Source organism: Mastigoproctus giganteus, chromosome 5 (genome assembly GCF_048544385.1).
Source record: "Mastigoproctus giganteus isolate SK-2022 chromosome 5, ASM4854438v1, whole genome shotgun sequence".
Taxonomy (NCBI): domain Eukaryota; kingdom Metazoa; phylum Arthropoda; class Arachnida; order Uropygi; family Thelyphonidae; genus Mastigoproctus; species Mastigoproctus giganteus.
This window is the reverse complement of record NC_143579.1, coordinates 181,787,708-181,811,001: the sequence shown is the minus strand read 5'-3', so window position 1 is coordinate 181,811,001 and position 23,294 is coordinate 181,787,708. Positions and strand designations below refer to the sequence as shown.

The 23,294-nt window shown below is 38.1% G+C and overlaps 1 protein-coding gene and 1 long non-coding RNA gene across 2 annotated transcripts in view; one reads left to right on the top strand and one right to left on the bottom strand.

The window, feature by feature from the left end:
- The window catches only part of LOC150085895 (immunomodulatory peroxidase-like), a 312,395-nt gene that overhangs the window by 117,859 nt on the left and 171,242 nt on the right, over positions 1–23,294 (bottom strand). The window lies entirely within an intron of this gene.
- On the top strand, positions 3–11,954 carry LOC150085896 (uncharacterized). Its single transcript, XR_016546945.1, has 2 exons — positions 3–44; positions 11,720–11,954. It is a non-coding gene; the product is annotated as an uncharacterized LOC150085896 (long non-coding RNA).

The following is a 23,294-nucleotide window of genomic DNA, read 5'->3' as shown; positions in this document are numbered from 1 at the left end:
CTCAGATCCACCTGACACTGACATTCCAGAAGAAGAAACAACAGGTATGCTCAGTTAGTTTGTGCTACTTGAAAATATTTTAAGAACTTTTATTTATATGGAATTACTCCTACTGTCTTCAGTATTAATTCAATGATATTCACTGAAATAATATAAGAAATCCTGTCTTGATGGAATTTGAATCTAGGTGTTTTTTTTTTTTTTTTTTTTAATTTATCCCTGTAACTAGTATTCTATTTGTAAGAATAGCCTAATATGCTAGCAAGAACAGATGCCTTGGGCCTCTTCACCTTTACTTCTCGCAATATTATTATTAGTAGTAGCAAATGATGCAAGAAAGCAAATATATACAGCATCAGCAAAAAAAAACAAAAAAAAAAAACAAAGAGCTTTCTATATTACCTGCCTTCTGTCTAACAGGATTCTAGTTCTTTGAATTTATTAAAACTATCCACTTCTACAACATCAGATGAAAGTTTTAGACCTGATGTAGCCAAGCATTCAGAAGTGAGTGTAGTAACATGATCTGTGAGTGGACCATGGTTCAAATCTATGTAACTGCTAAATTAGATTAATGACTGTTCGTGATTTATTACAAACTCCCTCTGACCCGGTGGTCACACCAGAGTATAAACAAGAACATTTGTTCCAACAATCAACTACCTGGTGGTAGAAGGCAAATTTCCACAAATCAATCCTGTGCCCATTCTTACTCAGTTTGAATTTATGTCTCATCATGTAGGTAGTCTGAGCAAGAGGAACAAATCTATCAGCACTGAACTTACTCAATCCATTCTAAATCTTAAACACACCTCAATCAAACCTCTTGCAGGTGCCTAGTCTCCTGGTGCTGCAATTTTCAGAACTGAACCCTTTCCTGACAGACGTACCCTTTTGTTCCCCTCATTAATCTTGTTCTTCTTCTTTGCACCTCTTCCAACAGATCCACATCATTCCTAAAATAAGGGTGCCAGACCTGCATGCAGTACCTGACCAATCTCTTATGCAGTGGTATAATCACTTCCTTATCTCTGCTGGCAAAATTCCTGTACATCATTGACAAAACCCTATGACTGCACAATTATCCTTAGGTCTTTTTCATTCTTCCCTACCCTCACAGTGTGTATGACACAGGTGGTACATTAATCTGGGATTACTCCTCCCCATATCAAGTACCTTGCATTTGTAAACGTTAAACTTCAATTTCCATTTCTTAGCCCATGTACCTAATTTTTCTACATCTTACAACAATAATACTGCGCCACTGGGAAACCAGGAAATAAATATAAGTGGTTGGATTAAAATAATGGTTAACTGTCACAACTGAAGAAGGATGACATCTGTCTTAAAGTTTTTGTGTGTATATTACTTTTATTTTTTGTTATATTAGTCATTAAATGATTTTAATCCAACCATTTATATTTATTTCCTGGTTTCCCAGTGGTGCAGTATTATTGTTGTATTGTGAATCCAGGGCACATAGGCCCTTTCCCTAATTTTCTACATCTTTTTGCAGTACCCACATTTAGTATTATCATTAACCACCCTGTAAACCTTGGTACCATCTGCAAACTTAGACATTAAGCCTGATATACCGTTAAAAATATCATTAATATAAAAAAACAATGATGGGCCCAGCACTGTACCCTGGGGGCTCCACTAATAACATTAGTCCACTAAAAGCAGTGTCCATTGATAACCAACCAATCACCCTCCATTTTCTCCCACTCAACCATCCTTTTATCCACAGGAGTAACTTGTCCTTAATGCTACACTGCTCCAGTTTGTACAGCAGTCTTTTATGTGCAACAGTATCAAACTCTTCACTGAAATCCAAGCACACGACATCAAAATTATTTTTCATATCAGATTGGTCAGAAGGAAACCCCTTAACAAATCCATACTGCAACTACAGTATAATTGTTCCTGTCTAGATGGTTATGCATTACTTCTTTAACCAGTGGCTCCATTATTTTCCCTGGAACAGAAGTCAAGCTAATAGCTTTGTAATTACTCATGTCACCCTTTGATCCTCCCTTTGTTAATTGGGGATACATTTGTACATTCCTGTTCATAGGAACCTCCCCTCAATTCAAGGATGCTCTCCTAATCCACAGCTAAATGTTTGCTTACCTCTTCTGCTGCCTCCCTTAATGAGGGGATATCAAAAAGTTCGTACCCTTACATAGAAATAATAGCCCTAGAAAGGTGAAACTTCACAGGAACTTTAATCCTTTTCTATGTACTCTCTATGTATAGTAACACATTTTGGCAAAGGTAAAGAAAGCCTGCATGGGAGACATCGGATAACTTACACGGAAAATTAGTTTTCCGATATGGCACTAGTGCTGCTCACTCAGTAAACAGACGGTAGGTGTTATCGGTCTGAAGCAAAGTTGAGAACGATATATTGATTGACAGGTAGGCATGGCAAACGATGTGCTGATTGGTGCATGAACACAACACACGATAACATCGGTTTAGTATCACTTTAGCAGCACTAATGGTAACTTGTCCTAATCGCACATGCCCTAACCTTTTTTCACCATTACAGTATTTCGTAATGGTGAAAAAAGGTCAGGTTACCTTGACTTGAATCTCACGGGAGCTTGAACCCCTCGGAAATGGAGGGGGTAACCTAACCTTTTTTCTTTAGAATCATGGGTGGACTAGCACAAATTGTTCATTAACAAAATATTTTTTTATTACTGTACTTTTAAAGACACTCATGTGGATACACACATATCATAACGTCAATCAGCACTTAAATAGCTATTCAGCATATATATATATATATATATATATATATATATATATATATATATATATAAAAAGAATCTTTTTCTTTTTCTATTATTTCCCAACCTAACGTTTAAGTTTAGGTCACGAAATACAAGGAAACCTTTTCTTTTATTTCCTAACCTATCATTTAAGCTCAGGTTATGAAATACAACGAAAAACAAAGAAACCTTTTTCTTTTTTCGTAACCAAACCTAAATCAATAATACAGTAAAAACACTCATCAACTCCAAAAATCTGCTTTTAATAATGAGAAAAAAAAAAAAAAAAACAGTGAAGAACATAAAAATGAACGGAACGAGACTTTCTCAGAAAAAAAATTCACGAGTACAAATCATACAGTTGGACCTGAATAGCTATTCGCAATTTGAGTAACAATATTGTGAAACGTATCTTCATGATTTTTCCCATAAATTTGATGCCACATATATTCACTGATTTGACCCATCAATATATGTTTACAGCTGCCATTTACTCTTTTAGTTACACTTTTTGGTTTCTTCCACTGGAATTTGATATTATTCATATGTGCTCCTATATATGGCTCTACAAAATGCTGCTTGTGTTTCACCATTAAATGTTTGTAATTCTTTTTTTCTAAGGCCGTAACATGGCTATATGCATGCCATTCATCTGTTATCATGGTAGTATTTTTCTTCACTACTTTTCTAATAATGTGCAAAAGAGTTTTTGCTTTCCGATTTTTTTTTTATCAATTTCATGAAGACGAATTTAGATTCTTTTTCGAACACACCAAACACTCATTTCTTCTTAGCAGTTAAATTTCGTCCTCTGTGATGTTTTGGTTTTACCAATACAGTTTTGTCTGCTTCTACAATTTTCCCCGATCCACCCAACTTAATGGGTTTTTTTTTATCAACTGCAATTTGTAAATATCTCTTAGTTTCTTATAAAACTTAATTGCTGTCACTTTCGAAATCTCCAGAAGGAATGCTATTGTAGTTACTGGTGTGCACATTGACCAAAAGTATATAATGTACATTATCTTTTTCGATGAAAGTTTTGTGTTTTGTATTTTTCCATAAAACTATGTTTCAATAAAGAACATTTATTGAAAGAATGAAGAACATTTTTTTACAATACCACAACTTTCCAATTGACTCTGTTCGTGATTCAATTAGTTGAAAATATTCATTGCACTTAAAACAGTACAATTTCTGTCTTATCAATTTAGTTTTCATCAAAAAAAATCAGGCAACGTTTTATTTTCCTTACAAATTTCTTCCATCTTTAAAAGATTCATCGCTACTATTATCTGTTCACTGTCCATTACAAAACTACTATGCACTGTTCTTTACTGGTAAATACACATCATAATGCCAACCAATGACTACACAGTAGCTTGTCATCTGTTTTGCCCATGACCAATCATTTCATCATTTGCCATGCCTACCTGTCAATCAATATATCCTTCTCAATTTCTGCTCCAGACCGATAACACATACTGTCTGTTTACCGAGCGAGCAGCGCTAGAGTCCGGTGTCAGGAAACTAATTTTCCGCGTAAGTTATCCGACGTTTCTCATCGTTCTCGTGCAGGCTTTCTTTACCATAGCCCACATGTCTCCCATAGATCAGTTGTTTAATGCATTAATCATAAAATGTCCAATTTTTGCCTGTAACCACGATTCCACTTCATTGATGACTTCCAGAGAAGAATCAAAGAGGCATCCACGCCGTGGTTTCTTCATTTCTCAAAACAAGAAGTCTGACACAGTGCTAGGTCAGGAGAATAGGGTGGGTGCTGCAGTAGTTCAAAGCCACACTGGGCAACAAAAGTTGGTGGTAGTGGTGGCAACGGCAGTGTGAGTCAGTCATTGTCTGACAGAAGACAGACACCTTTGGTTAACATTCCACGCCTTTTCACCTTGCTTTGAAGGTGAAAAGGCATGGAACTTTTTCAAAAGATTTCTGTAGTAAGTGTGGAACCACAAGGTAGGTAATTTGTCAGGATAACCCCTCCTTTTCTGTCTCAAAACACGGATAAAATCACCTTCTTTGCAGATGGAGTGGTCTTTGCCTTTTTGGGAGGTGGGGAGGAGGTGTGCTTCCACTGCTTTGACATGTCTTTAGTCTTCAGATCATACTGGTACACCCAGCATTTATCATTTGTCACCAACCGATCAAAATTCTCATCATCCACATTACACAAATTCAACAGCTGGCAAGAACATTGCATTCTACATTGCTTCTGCAAAGGTGGCAGCAATCTTGGAACCCATCGTGTGGAAGACCTTAAGCATATGCAGATGCTTATGTAAAATGCTGTAGGCAGACCCATAACTAATTCCCACTGCATTTGCAATGAAATTAATTGTCGCACATCTGTCACTCAGCACCAGCTGATCAACCTTTGCAACCATCTCACTGTCTGCGGATGTTGATGGCCTTCCTTCTCTTAGCTCGTCAAAGACACTTGTAAGACTACTGGAACTCCCATTTCCACTTTTTTACAGTGTCACAGGATGGACAATTCTACCCATACACAACTTTCATTTCTTTGCCAATTTCCTAAGCTTTCTTGACTGTAAACACAGGAACTTGATCACTGCTTGATACTCCACTTAGTTAATCATAGCATCCTTCCTCAGATTCCAGGCTCCACCTCTGGTGTTCGATCTCCTATGATAATGAAATTTCACATGTTAGTCATTGAATATGTAGACAACTTATATTAAAAACGGCATCTTCCTACTGATGTTTTATCTAGGTCTGAGGGAGTATCAAAACGTACAAACAATTTGATACCCCCTCATAACTGGATAGATCCTATCCACCCAAAGTGCTTTTTTTTTTTTCTTTTTATGTTCAGCTTCAACAATTTTTCTTCCGCCTTCCTCTCAATTGTCACAAAATGATTTAGCTCCATTTCAGAATTTGATACTCTTTCGTCATCTCAATATATAAAAAATTTCTCTTGTGTGAATGTAGATGCAAAATACCTATTCATTTTCAGAAACCCGAGCAGGTTCATGAATAACTAAACTATTCATATCTAATGGACCAATGTGATTTATCATCTTCCTTCTAGTATTTACATAAGCAAAGACATTTTCATTGCTTATTTTTGCATGGAGACTGGTTTTCCTTATCCTTCAAATAACTTGCAACAGAAATTAACATTGTCACTTAGTATTAAAAAAAAGAAAAAACACAATGAAAATGCCACCTCTTGCTTTCCAGAAAACACTAGCCACAACCTGCCTGCCTGCAGAATTTCTGTAGGCGGCACATTATCCTGCAGTTTAGGTGGTGCAGCCTGACCACTGGGGAAACTGAGCTCAGACAATGGACCCCAAAAAGAAAAGAGAAAAATAAGAAGGTTGCATAAAATATAAATTATGTTACCCCAAAGTCCAAGTTTGTGATGATACACCTCTAAGGAGATGAATTTATGAGATGCCATGTGATAACAGTTTGTTCACCAGGTCTCATCTATGAAAAAGAGGAATTTCTTGTTCCAACTGCCATAAAAGTTGAGTAACAATTTGTGTATGAATTTACTTTTTATTCTAGAGAAAGACGCATTCAGTAAGTAGCCAGTGTGTACAGACTTTTCTGAATTTTAACGTTGTGGATTATTTAATATGTACTGTGTATACAGCTATTCACAACTGCTACCAACCAAGGAACTTGGAACCTACAAATTCCGATCATTTCTAATAAGGTCATCAATTTTTGAATGGTCTTGCAGTTCACAAATGTTCTTGATGGCCACAATTTCTCAACCTTTATTGAAGGCTTTATACTACTTGTTGCATTAAACATCATTTATAGCCATAATGAGCTTTTATGTCTAGTCTAACTTTTTCATTTGAACAAAACTTTATAATTATTTCATGAGCAGCAGAACCTTGCCCTTCTCTTCTCTTATAGTCAAGTATATTGTGTACTGAGTTTGGGCTTTTTTGGCACATCAGCAACTAAGGATATAATTCTGTACAGAGTACCTCATCCTGGCAGCTATAGCTAATGGATACCCTTTCACCTGATGATGTCATTACAGCAACTTCACATTCATATGTTTCTTAATAAGCCATAAATTAAAAATAATAATAATTTTAACACACGACTACATATGGTAACGTTCTTATATTCTTTATCATGTTAACTCCTCTGGCCCTCATAGTAATATTAATTCTTTATAAGATAATTTATTTCATTTCCTTTTGAGAGGAATGTAATCATTCTATATAATATGAGTTTTACATACATTTTATGGGTATGGCTTGTTTGTAATTTTTTTTTTTTTTTTTTTTTTTTTTTAACTGTCCATCTTTCATTGTCATGTCATGCAAATTGCTCATATTTTATTTTCAAATATTAAAGAAACTATTTGTTTGCTTGGTATAAGCACAATAAAGTCATTTATTTATCTATTAATCTAACATGCTGTTACTTTATTCATATATGGCAACGGCATTACATTTCAGTACTCTACACTGCAGCCATTACAGTGCAGAGTACTGATTCTGGTTGAGGCAAAAAAAGAAAACATTCTCATCTACTGTTGGGACAATGGAAATTTCTTGTTTTTAACCATCCTCAACTAAAGACATCCATATCTCATAAGGATCCTTAAAATTCAAAAACTGCTTAGGAAAAACTACTTTAAAAAAGTAGTTTTTTTTTAAAAACAATCAAAAATTATTATTTTTAAAAATTCAATAAAGAATCTTCTTCTACATCAATTATCATGCCAAAACAGTTAGCATATGTAATAAAAATTGTGTGTGTGTGTATGTGTGCGTGTGCTCGCACCTATTGTCTTTGCAATGCTCATTCATTTGTCTGCCCATCTGTTAGCATGTATGGATGTGAGCGTAATGGATGTGTAGGTTGTTTGGCCATTCTAAATTTAATTAAAATTAGAGAAATAGAAATCTGGTAACTATTTCTTGAACCAAAAGTTACATTTATCGAAAACACTGCACAATTTTTTTAATTCATAAACTTGAATTCAGCAAAGATTTGCTAATGAATTTGCAATTCAATTTTAAGGGCAGAGTTCAGAATTCGATTTCATGACTTCAGGAAGCAACGACTGCCTCTTCTCTTCACTATTTAAAGTGGATGTTGAGTTAGTGCCTAAAAGATAAACTCAAACTGGTAAAACTACAGAGCAATAACGAATTTAAACCAAAATTAATGAGCTGACTTATTAATCAGCACCTCTAGAGTGAGATAAGAATTTCCGCTGCTAACAAGTGGGGGTATTCATGATGTGATGATAAACAAGAAATATCAAGAGTCATAATAATAGTTGAAGTTGTTATTATTTAAATAGTGCATTAACACCTAAGGGCTTATTATACTATGTGTATTATATCTGTGACAGTGTTCACACACTGATTTGAATCTGGTCGTTCAGGGTGAAAACCTGGAATAACTCAGGGCAGCCTATTCCCTTTGCCTGACTTTGACTGACTGCATTCCTGACTGATGAGACACTTAATTTCTTCAGGTTGACTGATTCAAACTAGGTGACAAGTGCCAAAATCCCCGAGCTGTCACGGAACTCTTAATAGTTATTATTTGTTATTTGGTTTTTTTTTTTTTTTTTTTTTTTTTTTAGGAGCATTAGCAACTAAGGCCATATCACTCCGGGAATATGCGGTGGTCATTCCCTGACCTTTCCACATCCTCCGTATTTGGTGGTCACGCGCTCGAACCCTGGTCTAATCAAGAAGCATGTGGTATGCACTGCCACTCCTGCCTGCTTGGCTACGGAGGCAGCACTCTTAATAGTAATACATTTATGTTTAAGCGTGCTTAAAGTTTTCTTCTATACAGTGGGCCTCCGCTTTATGATATTAATCCATTCTAGAGACACCATATATCGTGATATATCGATATCAAGATATATCATGAAAATATTGTAATGTGAACCCAATAACTCATTGTTTTTTTAGTAATTCATTCCAAGACCTTGGAAGTTGAAATTTTTGCTATATAACTAGGCTTTTTATCTCTCTAAAAAGGTGATTTTTATAATGGAAATTGTACATATTTTTTTAAAAAAATTGATTAAAACTAATATATTAATTAAAGCACAACACAAAAAAAAAATCACTTCAACCAAAGGTTGCAAAAACAAAACATGCAACCAACACATTTTCAAATGCTGCTACTGGTTGAGAGGAAGGACACATGGTCCAGTCAGAGACAGTTGTAGGCACATCGTAAAGTAAAATAAGTAGGTGCCAGTTAACATAATCACTGGTTAGTAGAAATAGCCACTTTATAGAATCAAATTTCAAAAAACCAATTCAAATCATTAAAATGCACTACACTTTCATTGTTATCATATGTTTGGTTATAAGAATCAATTTTGAATGCCTTCATGATATTTTTCTAGAGCATATGTCTGGAGATCAGAACCATAAAACGTTAAAAATAATTTGTAGTTTCTGGTTTATTAGGCTTTTCTCTGTTAGTGCAATCTATTATAAATGACAAACAGGCAGAAAACTATCTTATTGCATTTGCGATAATACCGATAGCTGGAATTGTGAGTTTTTTGGTGAAAAATGTTTCCCCTTCTACAAAAGCCTCAATCATATAAAAAACAAATACATTTTCAGAATCTTCTCTTCGTTCCTATTTTTCAAGAATTTTTCTAGCAGGGATAAGGGGGTGATTATCCCCTTGTTAGGCAATGGTCTGGCCACACTTTGAGTACTGTATACAGGTCTGGAGGCCTCATTTAAGAAGGATGTAGAGCTGCTGGAACGAGTACAGAGAAGGGCAACAAGATTAGTGAATGGAACAAAAGGTTACTCTTACGAAGAAAGGCTTAAGTTTTGAAAATTACAATTTCTGGAGACTAGGCACCTGCAAGGTGATCTGACTGAGGTGTATAAAGCCTCGAATGGTTTTTAGCATGCTCAATGCTGATGGGATTCTTCCTCTTGCTCAGATTACAAACCTGAGGGGGCATAGATTCAAATTGAGAAAAGACAGTTGTAGGATAGATGTGTGGAAGTTTTCCTTTAGTCAGTGGGTGGTTGATTGCTGGAACAAACTTCCATCTGTCATTGTAGAAGTTGATAACTTAAAAATATTCAAGGCAGAACTACACAAACATTTGGAGTGAGTGGATGGGTGAAATGAGAAGGGTTTTTTTTGGCTGATGCTATAAAAGCTTGCTTTCTTGCATCATGTGCCTTTACTAATGCTAAGCTTCATAAACTTGTAATTATGAATCTCACTTGCATGCATTGTGTTAGTTACAATTTGTGCGTGCCTTGTTATTGATTGCTCATCTTTTTTACTGTTTTAAATTTACAACCCAGAAAAAAAAAAATAATGCCAGTGAACAGAAATATCAATTAGTATGTACATATTACAGTATTAAGGCCGCTGTAGCCAAGTGGTCAGGAGCAGGAGTGCAGTAGCACACGCTCTTTGAGTAGACCAGGGTTCAAGCCCCTGACTACTAAATACGGTCAATCTGCCAACCCGCCTGGACCAGCGTGGCAGATTATGGTCCATTTCCTTCAACATGAATTGTTGAGGAGGCTTCCATCCTGCAGTGGGTTGATAATGGCTGCAGTTTACTTTTTTTTTTTTATTAAAGTATATATTGATTCAGTTATGTATGTGAGCGTAAACTGGTTTTGATTTCACTAACCTGCAGAAAATATTCTTCCAATTTTCATGTATAATTTAATTTTGTTAATTGGTAAGGTAATAAAGTGTAACTTTTGTGCTTTATATCTTTACTTTTATAGCCTGTGGATGATATTCCCCCTCTTTTCTCAAACTTGATCACAATGACTGGCACTTATCACATATCATATGGTAAATGGTATTTTATTATGGAGAGTCCATTGTAAAGTGATTTTATCACACAGTGACCATAAAGCAGGGGACCACTGTACTTATGCAAAGTAAAGGTTTGTTCCAGTATGTCTAGGAAAAACAAACAAAACAAGGCTTATCACTACTAATTAGTTTAGTTATCTACTTGTTTTTTTTTTTTTTTTTGCCAATGCAGCAAAAGCCTGTCACTTCCTTGCATTATATATCAAATACTATTACTATACTGTGTAAAGCATAATTTAGGTTTAAATGTGATTGCGAACCTAGTCAAATTTAAAATATTTTTTTTTTTTTTCCAGCCTCATTTGTGACATCTTGTTGGCACAAGATGTTTTCAGCCTCATTTGTGACATAAGTTGGGCAACTATCCACTTTATGAAATTCATCAAATTATTTCAAACATCCTCCATCTCCTTTCAAAAGATTTTCTCCATGTGCAGGAAAGGAAATTCTTTGTAGGGAGATTATTATTATTATTAGTCATATAGTGCAAGGAAGCCTGAAGCTTATGCCACATCAGCCAAAAAAAAAAAAAAAAAAAAAATTCCAAGTTACCCGAGAGAGAGAGCCCTGGGTGTGCCAAACCCATACTTACCAGATGTAAGCCCCTGGGGTTAGATGTTTGTCCCTTATGTTTTAATCATTTCATAGTCCCAATTTAATTCATGACTTTAGACTAAGTCTTATGTAAATGTAACTGGTTTGCATTTTTAACCTTCACAGCCTATCAGTGGAATTATAGTAATCTGTTTAATTTAATACCTCACTGCTTTTTATCCTTAGCAGTTGAAAAATTACATTATTACCTAATTTTTGTACTACTTATCAGCTCAATACTGATGAGTGAGCAGGAGAAGAAAAATGTCTTCTTATGCAATTACACACAATGAAATGCAGAATGTGATTAACTTGTGACATTTTAAACAAATTCATGAATTTGTCTCCAAAAACTGTTGAGAATCTCTCTCTCACACACACACACACACACACACACACACACACACACTAGAATATAGGAAGGGAAAAAAAAAAAAAAAAAAAAATACATGAATTTAAATTATTTACTATTTTTTCAGAACCCAGTCCACAGAAATAGATCAAAAGAGAATAATCTCAAAACGAAAACTACATCATGGAACTGGCTGCATTTTGTCAAGATTTTTGCTACAAAAGAACTATATAGACATCTGATCACCAATTTGAAACACTTGTTTCTGTCCATAGATGCCCACAAGAGTATGTGAAAGAAAAATATAATTCAAAACTTTTATATGTACTAATCATCAGTAATAAAATCATAAGTAAAATAATCATGGCCTCTATCAATTATAACCAGAAGTCATTGATGTTCTAAACAATGATAAAGAAATACAGCATATGGACATAAATGGAATTAAATCAATCAGTTAACACTATATGAGAGCAAGTGGTTAATTGGCATTGCTCTGATACTTCAAATGATCTCTAATTTTTTAAAATTCCTGTTTTTGAATATTATAGAGTATAAATTATTCATTTGGATACAATAAAGAAAATGAATTATGAGATTCACATAGTTTAAATTCTGATTTATTCGTACATACTAACTGCATCTAACGAATTGTCAAATCAAAAGTTAATGAACACAGATTTCATAAGAACATTTCCTCTCTTGCCAGTTTTATTGTCACTAGCAACAGATTTTGAAGCAACTATCTGTGTCTGGCATTCATAGAGTATACATATATTTATTGAATAATACTGGTAGAATTTTGCATATTAGTAATCCTGAATCTAGTGCTACAACTAACATATCACTGCATGGAGGACAAAAGCCTGTGCATGTATGTATATATACACAAGTAGACTTTTTTTTTTTGGTGACGCTTTAAAGTAGCATGCTAGTAAACTAATAAACTATCATGCTTATAGCAAGCAAATACTGGAATGTATAGTACACTTACTTTTAATTCATGCATCAACGCATTTCACTTTGTCACAATAAGGCTGCCATTATCTAGTTATTACTATTGAGAATTAAAATGATGTGAAATCTTAATGTCACTACACATGGCGAATGCATTCGTTAAATAACAGCTGAAGTATCAGGCAGCTAAATTTAAATCATTTCACCAAAATCTTACTTTAACAAAATCCTGAGCTTAGTTGGCATCTGAAATAGTTCAAAACATCTGCACATAATCCTTATCACAGGCTTCCTGGTGAAAGACATTTCAGCAGTCTTGGCTGGTTTCCTTGAAATCAGGTAATTTTTAAGTTTTATGCAAACCTAGGAGTAACTCTATGGAAATAGGCAAACAGTTGCTGGCAATATACTAACACTATCCAGACTAACAGGACTTCACATACCCAACAAACATTCCTGATAGGTCGTCTAGGTAGAAGACATCTGTGACTCCTGTTTTACAAGAATTCATAAGTAACAGATATTTATTTAAAGTATACCCAGTAAAATAAAATAAAATAAAATATTTCCAGAAGCTTTCGGAACTCGTGTCCCTTTCTCAACTGACAGAATTTTTTTAAATACATTACAAGCAAACTGTGGCACGTTACTCATTCGTCATTGTTGTAGCACGGACGTGTGCTGCCTTGCGCCAGTGATCATCCATCAATAAAACGGTTGTCTCCAGGATTGGATGTATACGCATGCCTTTCTGGCGATTTAATGCCTTAGGGTTGTTCATTATGTTTAGTGACTCTAGCCATAGGCGGTGGCGAAAGTGTCGCGCGTGGTCCACTATCTCAAAGTCGCGCTTGGGGTCAAGATCGTGGTTGGTAGCCCAAAAATGTTCTGCAAGCGCGGACTGGTCAGTTTCGGCAAGCCGGATTGCTCTGTCGTGTTCCGTGAGGCGATCCTGGAGACGTCTCGATGTCTCACCTACGTAGCAACTGTTACAGGCCCTACAGGTGATACGGTACACTACATTGCTGCGTAAGACAGGTGTGACAGGGGTCTTCACACTGGAGACAAGTGAACGTAGGTTCCTACCTGGTAATTGTACACATTTTATGTTGTAACTTCTCAGGATCTTCGAGATACGTCCTGACACTCCTGGATAGTACGGAATGTAGGCGGATGATATGCCGACTTGCTTCGGAGGTCTTGGGTTGGAAGTAAGCTCTTGTGCCTGTAACAAGCATCTGTTTAGTACATGGGATGGATAACCGCATCTGGTTAAGTCCGCCTTCACACGGGAGATCTCGTTACGTCTAATTGTGTCGGTGCTGGAATGGCTCCAGGCCCTGGAGAACAGGGTGCGGGCAGTGCTATTGAGATGGCTTGGAGCGTGGCCGGACCCGTAGTTGGTGAATTGACCGCACCACATGGGTTTGCGGTATACTGAGGTCTCTAGATGTGGGCCTACGCGATGCACTAGCACGTCCAGAAACGGGAGCGAACCGTCCACCTCTGATTCTACGGTAAACTTGATGAAATTGGATAGAGAGTTGAGGTATTCTAGTAGTACCGTTTCAGAACCACGTGGTATTATGGTAAAAATATCGTCGACATATCTACACCACGTTGTAATAGGTGTAGGTGGGTTCTGGTGTATCTGCTTCTCCAGATCTTCCATGGCGATGTTAGCTACTACGGAACTGACAGGGGCACCCATAGCAGTGCCATGTACTTGTTTGTAGAGTGAGTCTTCAAAGGTGAAGATGCTGCTAGAGAGGCATAGGTTGAGGGCGGTACAGATGTCATCAGTGGATAGTGACGTCCTGGATTGGAGGCTTAAGTCGCTCTCAAGGAGCCTTCTGGCGCAGTGCCAGAAGGCTCCTTGAATAGAATCAGAGGTGGACGGTTCGCTCCCGTTTCTGGACGTGCTAGTGCATCGCGTAGGCCCACATCTAGAGACCTCAGTATACCGCAAACCCATGTGGTGCGGTCAATTCACCAACTACGGGTCCGGCCACGCTCCAAGCCATCTCAATAGCACTGCCCGCACCCTGTTCTCCAGGGCCTGGAGCCATTCCAGCACCGACACAATTAGACGTAACGAGATCTCCCGTGTGAAGGCGGACTTAACCAGATGCGGTTATCCATCCCATGTACTAAACAGATGCTTGTTACAGGCACAAGAGCTTACTTCCAACCCAAGACCTCCGAAGCAAGTCGGCATATCATCCGCCTACATTCCGTACTATCCAGGAGTGTCAGGACGTATCTCGAAGATCCTGAGAAGTTACAACATAAAATGTGTACAATTACCAGGTAGGAACCTACGTTCACTTGTCTCCAGTGTGAAGACCCCTGTCACACCTGTCTTACGCAGCAATGTAGTGTACCGTATCACCTGTAGGGCCTGTAACAGTTGCTACGTAGGTGAGACATCGAGACGTCTCCAGGATCGCCTCACGGAACACGACAGAGCAATCCGGCTTGCCGAAACTGACCAGTCCGCGCTTGCAGAACATTTTTGGGCTACCAACCACGATCTTGACCCCAAGCGCGACTTTGAGATAGTGGACCACGCGCGACACTTTCGCCACCGCCTATGGCTAGAGTCACTAAACATAATGAACAACCCTAAGGCATTAAATCGCCAGAAAGGCATGCGTATACATCCAATCCTGGAGACAACCGTTTTATTGATGGATGATCACTGGCGCAAGGCAGCACACGTCCGTGCTACAACAATGACGAATGAGTAACGTGCCACAGTTTGCTTGTAATGTATTTAAAAAAAATTCTGTCAGTTGAGAAAGGGACACGAGTTCCGAAAGCTTCTGGAAATATTTTATTTTATTTTATTTTACTGGGTATACTTTAAATAAATATCTGTTAAACTATGGACCCCAGTACTCCAGGCCCATTTGTCACAATTCATAAGTAGTTTTTAAATTGCATTTTTGTGAAATTTGTGTTCTACTAGGTATCTTAGTAATAGAAGTGGCAAATAAAGCAAGAAAGGAAGCTTATACAGCATCAGCAAAAAAACACATTGCCTGTCAATCCTCTCCAGTAGTTTGTAGAGTTCTTCCTTGAATTTATTCAAACTATTTACTTACACAACAGATGGAAGTTTGTTCCAACAGTCAACCACCTGTTGGCTGAAGGCAAGATTCTGCATATTATTCTGTAATCATCCTTCCATAATTTGAATTTATGCCTCATGCCTGTGTGTGTGGTCTAAGCAGGAGGAAGAATCCCATAAGCATAAAGCTTGCTTAATCCATTGAAAGCCTTAAAACATCTCTATTAGATCACCTTGCAGATGCCTCACCAGGCACTTGCAATTTGCAAACCAGAATCCTTTCTTGAGAGCATCCTTTTTAACCCCTGAACAATCATGTTACCCTTCTCTGCATCCATTCCTTCCCAAAATGAAGCCTCCAAACCTATATACAGTATTCAATATGTGGCCAACCATTACACAGTGGGATAATCACCTCCTTATCCCTGCATATCATTGACAAAACCGTATGAGCTGTCCTGGGGCCTGTCTGCACTGCTTAAAGAACTTTATATCTGATTACATAATTATTCACTGGTCGTTTTCATTTTCAACTATCTTGAGTGCATACAATAATATGGCATATTAATTTGGTATTACTACTATCCGTATGCAGTACATTGCATTTGTTGCAGCTTCAACCTTGGGGGAGGGAACTTCACTAATAATATTAGCCGACAAAGAGCAATGTCGATTCCTAACTACTGTCTTCTCCCACTTGACCACCCTTTATCCGTAGCAGTAACTTCCTTTAATGCCACACTGCTCCAATTCGTATAGCAGTCATACACTGATGAGCCAAATTATGACCAGCGAGTCATTATGCAAATCGAAGCAACTGCAGGTGAACTACGGGCGTGCGCGGGTCAGGACATGGTATAAAAAACACCTGATACCGAGCTCTGTTATTCAGTGTTACTCTTGTTTTTTCAGATGGGAAAGGCAGCTGACTTAAGCAAGTTTGACAGGGGCCAAATTGTAATGGCCAGACAACTAGGTCAGAGCATATCCCAAACGGCACAGCTGGTGGGGTGCTCACGGTCAGCCGTGGTTAGTACCTACCGAAAGTGGTCCAAGGAGGGAAAACACACGAACTGCCAGCGAGGTGTTTAACGACCACGGATCATCGATGCTTGAAGGCTCTCCCAGATGGTATGTGGCAACAGAAGGGCAACTGTGACACAACTCTCCAGTAATTGGTCACAATACAGTACAATACAGCAGATCCTTTAACTCCTGTAAGGAGTTAAAGGATCTGCTGGTTACGTGTTGGTACCAGATACCACAAGATACATTTAGAAATCTTCTAGCGTCCATGCCTTGCTGGGTACAAGCTGTTTTGGCTGCATGTGGAGGACCAACATCATATTAGGTAGGTGGTCATAATGTTTAGGCTCATTGGTGTATGTGCAACAGTATCAAAAGCGTTCCTAAAATCCAAGTATACATTATCATAATATTTTTTTGCATTCAGTTCCTTTGTTACTGCAAAATAGTATCTAATAAAATTGGTCAGACAAGATTGCTCCTGAACAAATCTATTATGTGAATGCAGTATAACTATACTCATGTCTAGATGGTGCTGCATTACTTCTTTAAACAGTTGACTTCACTATTTTTCCTGGAACAAGTTAAGCTAACAGGTCTGTAATTACTCAACCCTTTGACCCCCCAACCCCTTGTAAACTAAGATATCATTTGCACATGTCCAGTCCACAGGGACCTCTCCTAAATCAAAAGATGCTCATATAATTATGGCTAAGAGTTTCTTTACCTCCTTCCTTTGTTGCCTTAATATAATTGGACAAATCCCATCCACACGTGTTTAGCTTCAACAATTTCTCTTCTACTTTCAGTTATCACAACATCATGGCCGACCGGGCTAGCCGAGTGGGTCAAGTACCTGCCCGGCAACCCAAAGGTCGCGGGTTCGATTCCCGCCTCGGGCTTGGATCAAAGTACTGCAAAAACCTTGGGAGGTGCAATATGGCCACAGAAGCCGATGCGGCAAAAACTACCAAATAAAAAAAAAAAAAAAAAAAACAACAACATCATTTAGCTCCTTGCAGAGTTTGATTAACATCTAGCATCCCCTTTCTGCTTGAAATTTGTCCCTGAAGTGCCATAAGGCTGTTACAATAATGAATTTGTTCCTGCTTTTGGTAAAGTTCTGCAGCCCTGAAGTCATAATTCAGCTAGCCACATCTAAGGATACTGTGTTAATCAGAGTACCTGGTAGTTTTATATACTGTTTGTCTTTATTGGGATTCATTTTACTTATCAGCATGCCAAGGAATCGTTTCGTGCAGTGTATAACAAAAATCATGCTCATAATTCTCTAATCTAATCTAATGTGAAATACCCGACTACCTACAGCAAAGAACTGATATTCGGGTGACACTTAAGCCAAGTGGACCCAATTTTGGCAAAGTCCGGACGGTCTATGACAACCAAATCCTCTGCTTGCACCTTCACGATGGTGGGACTGTTAGTAATAATCGGTATAACTTCCATGCACAAGTACATGGTGGGTGACCACCCAGGTGTGAACCAACGTAAGCAGGGATCGAGGTGTGGCACCCACACCACATGGAGGAACGCCGCCCCTCTATGTTACCAGGCAGTACTAGGTGGTAGATGACTCTCATCAACTGGTGAAATACCACCACTTTGCTTATTGGAGGCTTGAAGTGGTGGAACCCATGTTTAGTCTCTAGAGCTAAGTTCCGGCCAACCCTTCCCTATCTCTTCCATCATGCAGTATGATTGATGATTTTTGACTCAAGTTATGATGAATGTCGTGGCGAGATCCAATCGAGGGTACAGCTCTAAAACGGTGTTCGCAGGCCGGCCGCTAGATAGTACACCGGACCAAACCTATTGGTAACTCTCTAGGAGGCTTCCGGATCAGCTAGTGTATAATCTTGCTACCTGTACTCTGCCAGATAGTGACTGGAGGGAGTCCGAGTAGTGTGTATGCGGGGAGCATTGTCGAGGCCACGTTATGTCAAGGATCTGGGTATATTCTTACCACATGTACGCCATATCCAAAAATTTCATTACTTCATACAGCATGTCCCACCCACTTTTTCTTACTATTGAATACACCATGAATTGTCAAAATAATAGAGCAAGCTTATCTGCGAAAAGATCTAAACCTCCCAAGGACTTCCTAATTCATTTCACAAATATACGTGGTCTCAATTCCAATCTCAACAATGTCCATTTCCACTTGCAGTCTTCCAAACCCCATGTACTTTTTCTGACTGAATCTCAGTTATCAGTTGATTCAACTACTGCTCATCTCAGATGTCCAAATTATTTGGTGTATGATTCCTTTCGCCTCAAAGGTGGTACTTGTGCATATGTCCGTTCTGATATTCCCTGTCAGAGACTTGGCAATTTGGAATCTCCTCTCTTTGATCTTCTCTGGCTTAAAATCTCTCTACCTCATTATGTCAAATTCATCTGTTGTCTCTACCGTTCTCCCAACTCCACTAATCACTTGGAGCTCTTTGACTTCCTCTCTTTGCAACTTGACTTTCTCCAGTCCAACTTTCCTAACAGTGAGGTAATTTTCCTTGGTGATTTTAACGTTCACAACTCCAGCTGGCTTCCGTTTTCTAGTTACACCAACCCAGCAGGTCGTGATGCTGAGGCTTTTGCAATTACTAATGACCTAGCACAGATTATTCATTTACCTACAAGAATACCAGACAATCCTAATCATACAGCCAATACGCTTGATCTTTTTCTCACAAACAACCCTTCTAAGTACAAGGTCGAAGTGAGAGGTCCTTTAGGCACTGCAGATCACAACTTGGTGATTGTCTCTTCTCCAATGGAACCTTTATCTCATGGCTATTCCCAACCTCGTATTGTTTGGCATTACAAGAATGCAAAATGGGATGACCTGTGAGACTTTTTCTTCTTTTCCTTGGTCTGATTACTGTTTCAAAACTTCTGATGTCAACGTTTGCTCAGATCGTGTCAGTGAAATTATTCTTGCAGGAATGGAATCCTTTATCCCACACTCCACTTTAAAATCTCGTCCTTTATCTAAACCTTGGTTCTCCAACAAATGTGCTAAGGCTGTCCAAGAGAAGAATGTTGCATATCGTAACTGGCTTGTTTCTAATTCTTCAGTTTCATTTTCTGCCTACACCAAAGCTCGCAACAATTGTAAAGCAGTTATTAATCAGTCCAAACTAGAGTTTGAACAGGCTAAGAGTAGAAAACTTCCTTCTTGCCCTAATGGTAGCCGAGCATTCTGGTCTCTTGCCAAAGCTATTGGCCGCAACTTTTGCCCATCTCTGTTCCCACCTCTGTCCAAACCAGATGGTTCTGGTGTCACTTCAGCCAAGGATAAAGCTGACCTGCTAGCATCCCATTTTTCTTCAAACTCATGTATTAATGATCTTGGTAAAACACCTCCCACCATTCCTAACACGCTCCATTCAATGCCTTCTGTGGTCTTCCGTCAAAAGGATATCAGAAGGATTTTGATGAATCTTGATGCTAAGAAAGCTCCAGGTCCTGATGGTATTTCTCCACTTGTTCTCAAAACCTGTGCTCCTGAACTTACTCCTATTCTTTGCCCCCTTTTTTCACTTTCTTATTCCAAAGGTGTTTTTCCTTCTGCTTGGAAATTTGCTCATATCCAGCCAGCTCCTAAAAAGGGTGACAAATCCCTCCCATCCAATTATCGTCCCATTGCAATTACTTCTACTCTTTCTAAAGTAATGGAGAAATCAATTAACCGCCAACTCTTAAACTACCTAGAAACCTTCCGTCTGATCAATGATCGCCAGTATGGATTCCGTCAGTGTCGATCCACTGGTGATATTCTGGCTTATGTTACCCATTTATGGACTAATTCAATGGAAAGGTTCGGTGAAACACAAGTAGTTGCTCTTGACATCTCAAAGGCTTTTGATCGTGTTTGGCATAAAGGTCTTCTAAACAAGCTTCCATCTTATGGTTTGCCAACTGTTTTTAGTAATTGGTTATCCAGTTTTCTCTCTGATCGCTCACTGAGAGTGATGGTAGATGGCTCTCTGTCTTCTAACTTCTCCACTAATGCCGGTGTCCCAAGGTTCAGTTCTTTCCCCCACTCTTTTCCTTTTGTATATCAATGACCTTCTTCCATTGACTGGAAATCCTATCCATAGTTTTGCCGATGATAGCACATTGCATTCAACTTTCCATTTTGAGAAACCTTGTCCTGCTCAATCAACTTCAAGTTCTCGAAAATCTGCTGCCAATTCCTTAAATGCCGATCTTCAGGTAATTCTTCAGTGGGGCAAAGACAACTTAGTTGATTTCAACCCTTCTAAAACTCAGTCTTGTCTTATATCTCGCAAAAAGGATTCTTCTGCTCCTATGCTTATCTTTAGTGACACTCCGATTTCTAGTCAAAATGATATATCTCTTTTGGGAATTACCCTGACTTCTAATCTCTCTTGGCACAAGCACATTACAAATATTGCTTCCTCTGCATCTAAAAAACTTGGTTTTCTCTTTCGCTCTCGGCGTTACTTTTCTTCCAAACAGCTGCTCACTCTGTATAAATCGCAAATCCGCCCTGCCATGGAATATTGTTCCCACATCTGGAGTGGTGCCCCCAAAACCTCTCTCAGGCTTCTTGATTCCATTGAGAAGAGGGCAGTTAGGTTAATTAATGATTCATCTCTAACAGAGTCTCTCCACTCGCTTTCTCATAGACGTACTGTTTCTGCTGCATGCCTCTTCTACAGATACTTCCATGGGCACTGTTCTTCTGAATTGGCTTCTATAATTCCCGCTCTCTCTTTCAAAACAGTCTGAACACGTGCCGCCACCAGCCAACATCCATTTACTGTCCAGCTTCAAACCCACAGAACCAACTTTTCATCTTCCTCATTTATTCATTCAACTGCCGTTTTCTGGAACAACCTTCCTTCATACGTATTTCCTGAAAATTACAATCTACAGAAGTTCAAGTCCAATGTCAACAAATATCTTCTTTCGTCTTTTCAACCTCCAACCCAAGCACGGTACTAAGTACTATAGGTTCCAATACCTCTCGTGTTTGGGGTTCTCATAAAAAAAAAAAAAAAAAAAAGTTTTTTTTTTTTTTTTTTTGAGTATGTTCATATGCACATCTGTCTTCACCACATTTGTCCGTCTGTCTGTCTACATGTAATGACTCTACTTACAGTGGAGCAAGTTTCATAAAATTTTATATTTGAGCCTTTTAAAAATATTTGTTGAGTCATTCCAAATTTAATTGAAATTAGAGAAATAGAAATCTAGCAATTTCTATTTCCTTTTTCTATACAATTTATTAGCTTGTTTGTTTGTTTGTTGTTTGGTTTTTAGGAGCATTAGCAACTAAGGCCATATTGCTTCAAGAATATGCCGTGGTCATTCCCTGACCTTTCCGCATCCTCCATATTTGGTGGCGAAGGGCTTGAACCCAGGTCTAATCAAGAAGCGTGTGCTATGCACTGCTGCTCCTTCCTACCTGGCTACGGAGGCGCCTAGCTTGTTTGTGCATTGGACAGTTGAACGAAAGAATGCAAGACTAGTAATACTGTATTACCTCACTGCTACTTCATCAAAATTAAATAAAGGTATCCAAATGGAGTATAATTAGTCAAAAATATTTCTTCTTTGTGTCCAAAAATGCTCAAGCTTCTGGCAACTATCAAAGAAATGACCAGAAAAGCCTGCAGAGAAAATGCTGACCCTCAAAGTATACATACTATGACTTCAGTATGAGTAATCACAAACTTCTAACCTAATCCAATCTGCAAATACTATTATATTTCCTCCTTATCCCTCTGGAACCTAAGATGCAAAAGAATTTTTTTCTGGCATCAGTCACAAGAAAATTAAGAGATAAAGGTATAAACAACAGATGTAATGTCATAACAGCCAAGTCCAGACCTGCTGCTCCGACCCCACTGAAACCACCTCTATTCCTCTAAGTGTTAATCATTATCATAATAATAATCTTCCAAATGGCATATACTTCAGAGGAAAGGCACCTTAACAAAAGATCCAGATCTATTCAATATGAGAGTAATCAGCACTGCTTAACATATGCAATAACATCCACACCTCCTCAACCAGTCCATCTTTACGACTCCACAAATAACAATTTGCACTCTCAACAGAGAAAAACTGGGACCCTCTTTACAAACAGGAATCACTCTGGTTTCAATGATGTTAGCACTGCAGGGACTAAATCTCAATCAAAGATAGTTAAATTTATTAAAAAGACCCAAAGAAAGAGCCCTATCAATCATACGAAGTTTTCTTGTTTCTCAGCCACCTGAACCCAAATCTTTCAAATGATGATATTAAGATATAAAAATTATGAAGAGATATAAATACAAGTGGTGATATCAACAGACTTAAATATACCTGGTAATCTTATAAAAATCAAATCCAAACCAATCATCCACCTTTAGGGTGGATGATAGTAGCCAACTCCATAGAGCAATACTTGAAGCTGAACACTTGACCAGCAGGTATACCCATAATTCCCTTCAATAGGACCACAAAATACCTTTCATATGAACTGGCCCAGTTAAATTAATCGCATCTGCAGGACATCAGCACACAGCTAATAGTGTATAGAAAACCAAGCATCATCGTGTTAAGATTTGTAACATTTTGAATTGTGAAGTCAAGCAAGACCAAAAAT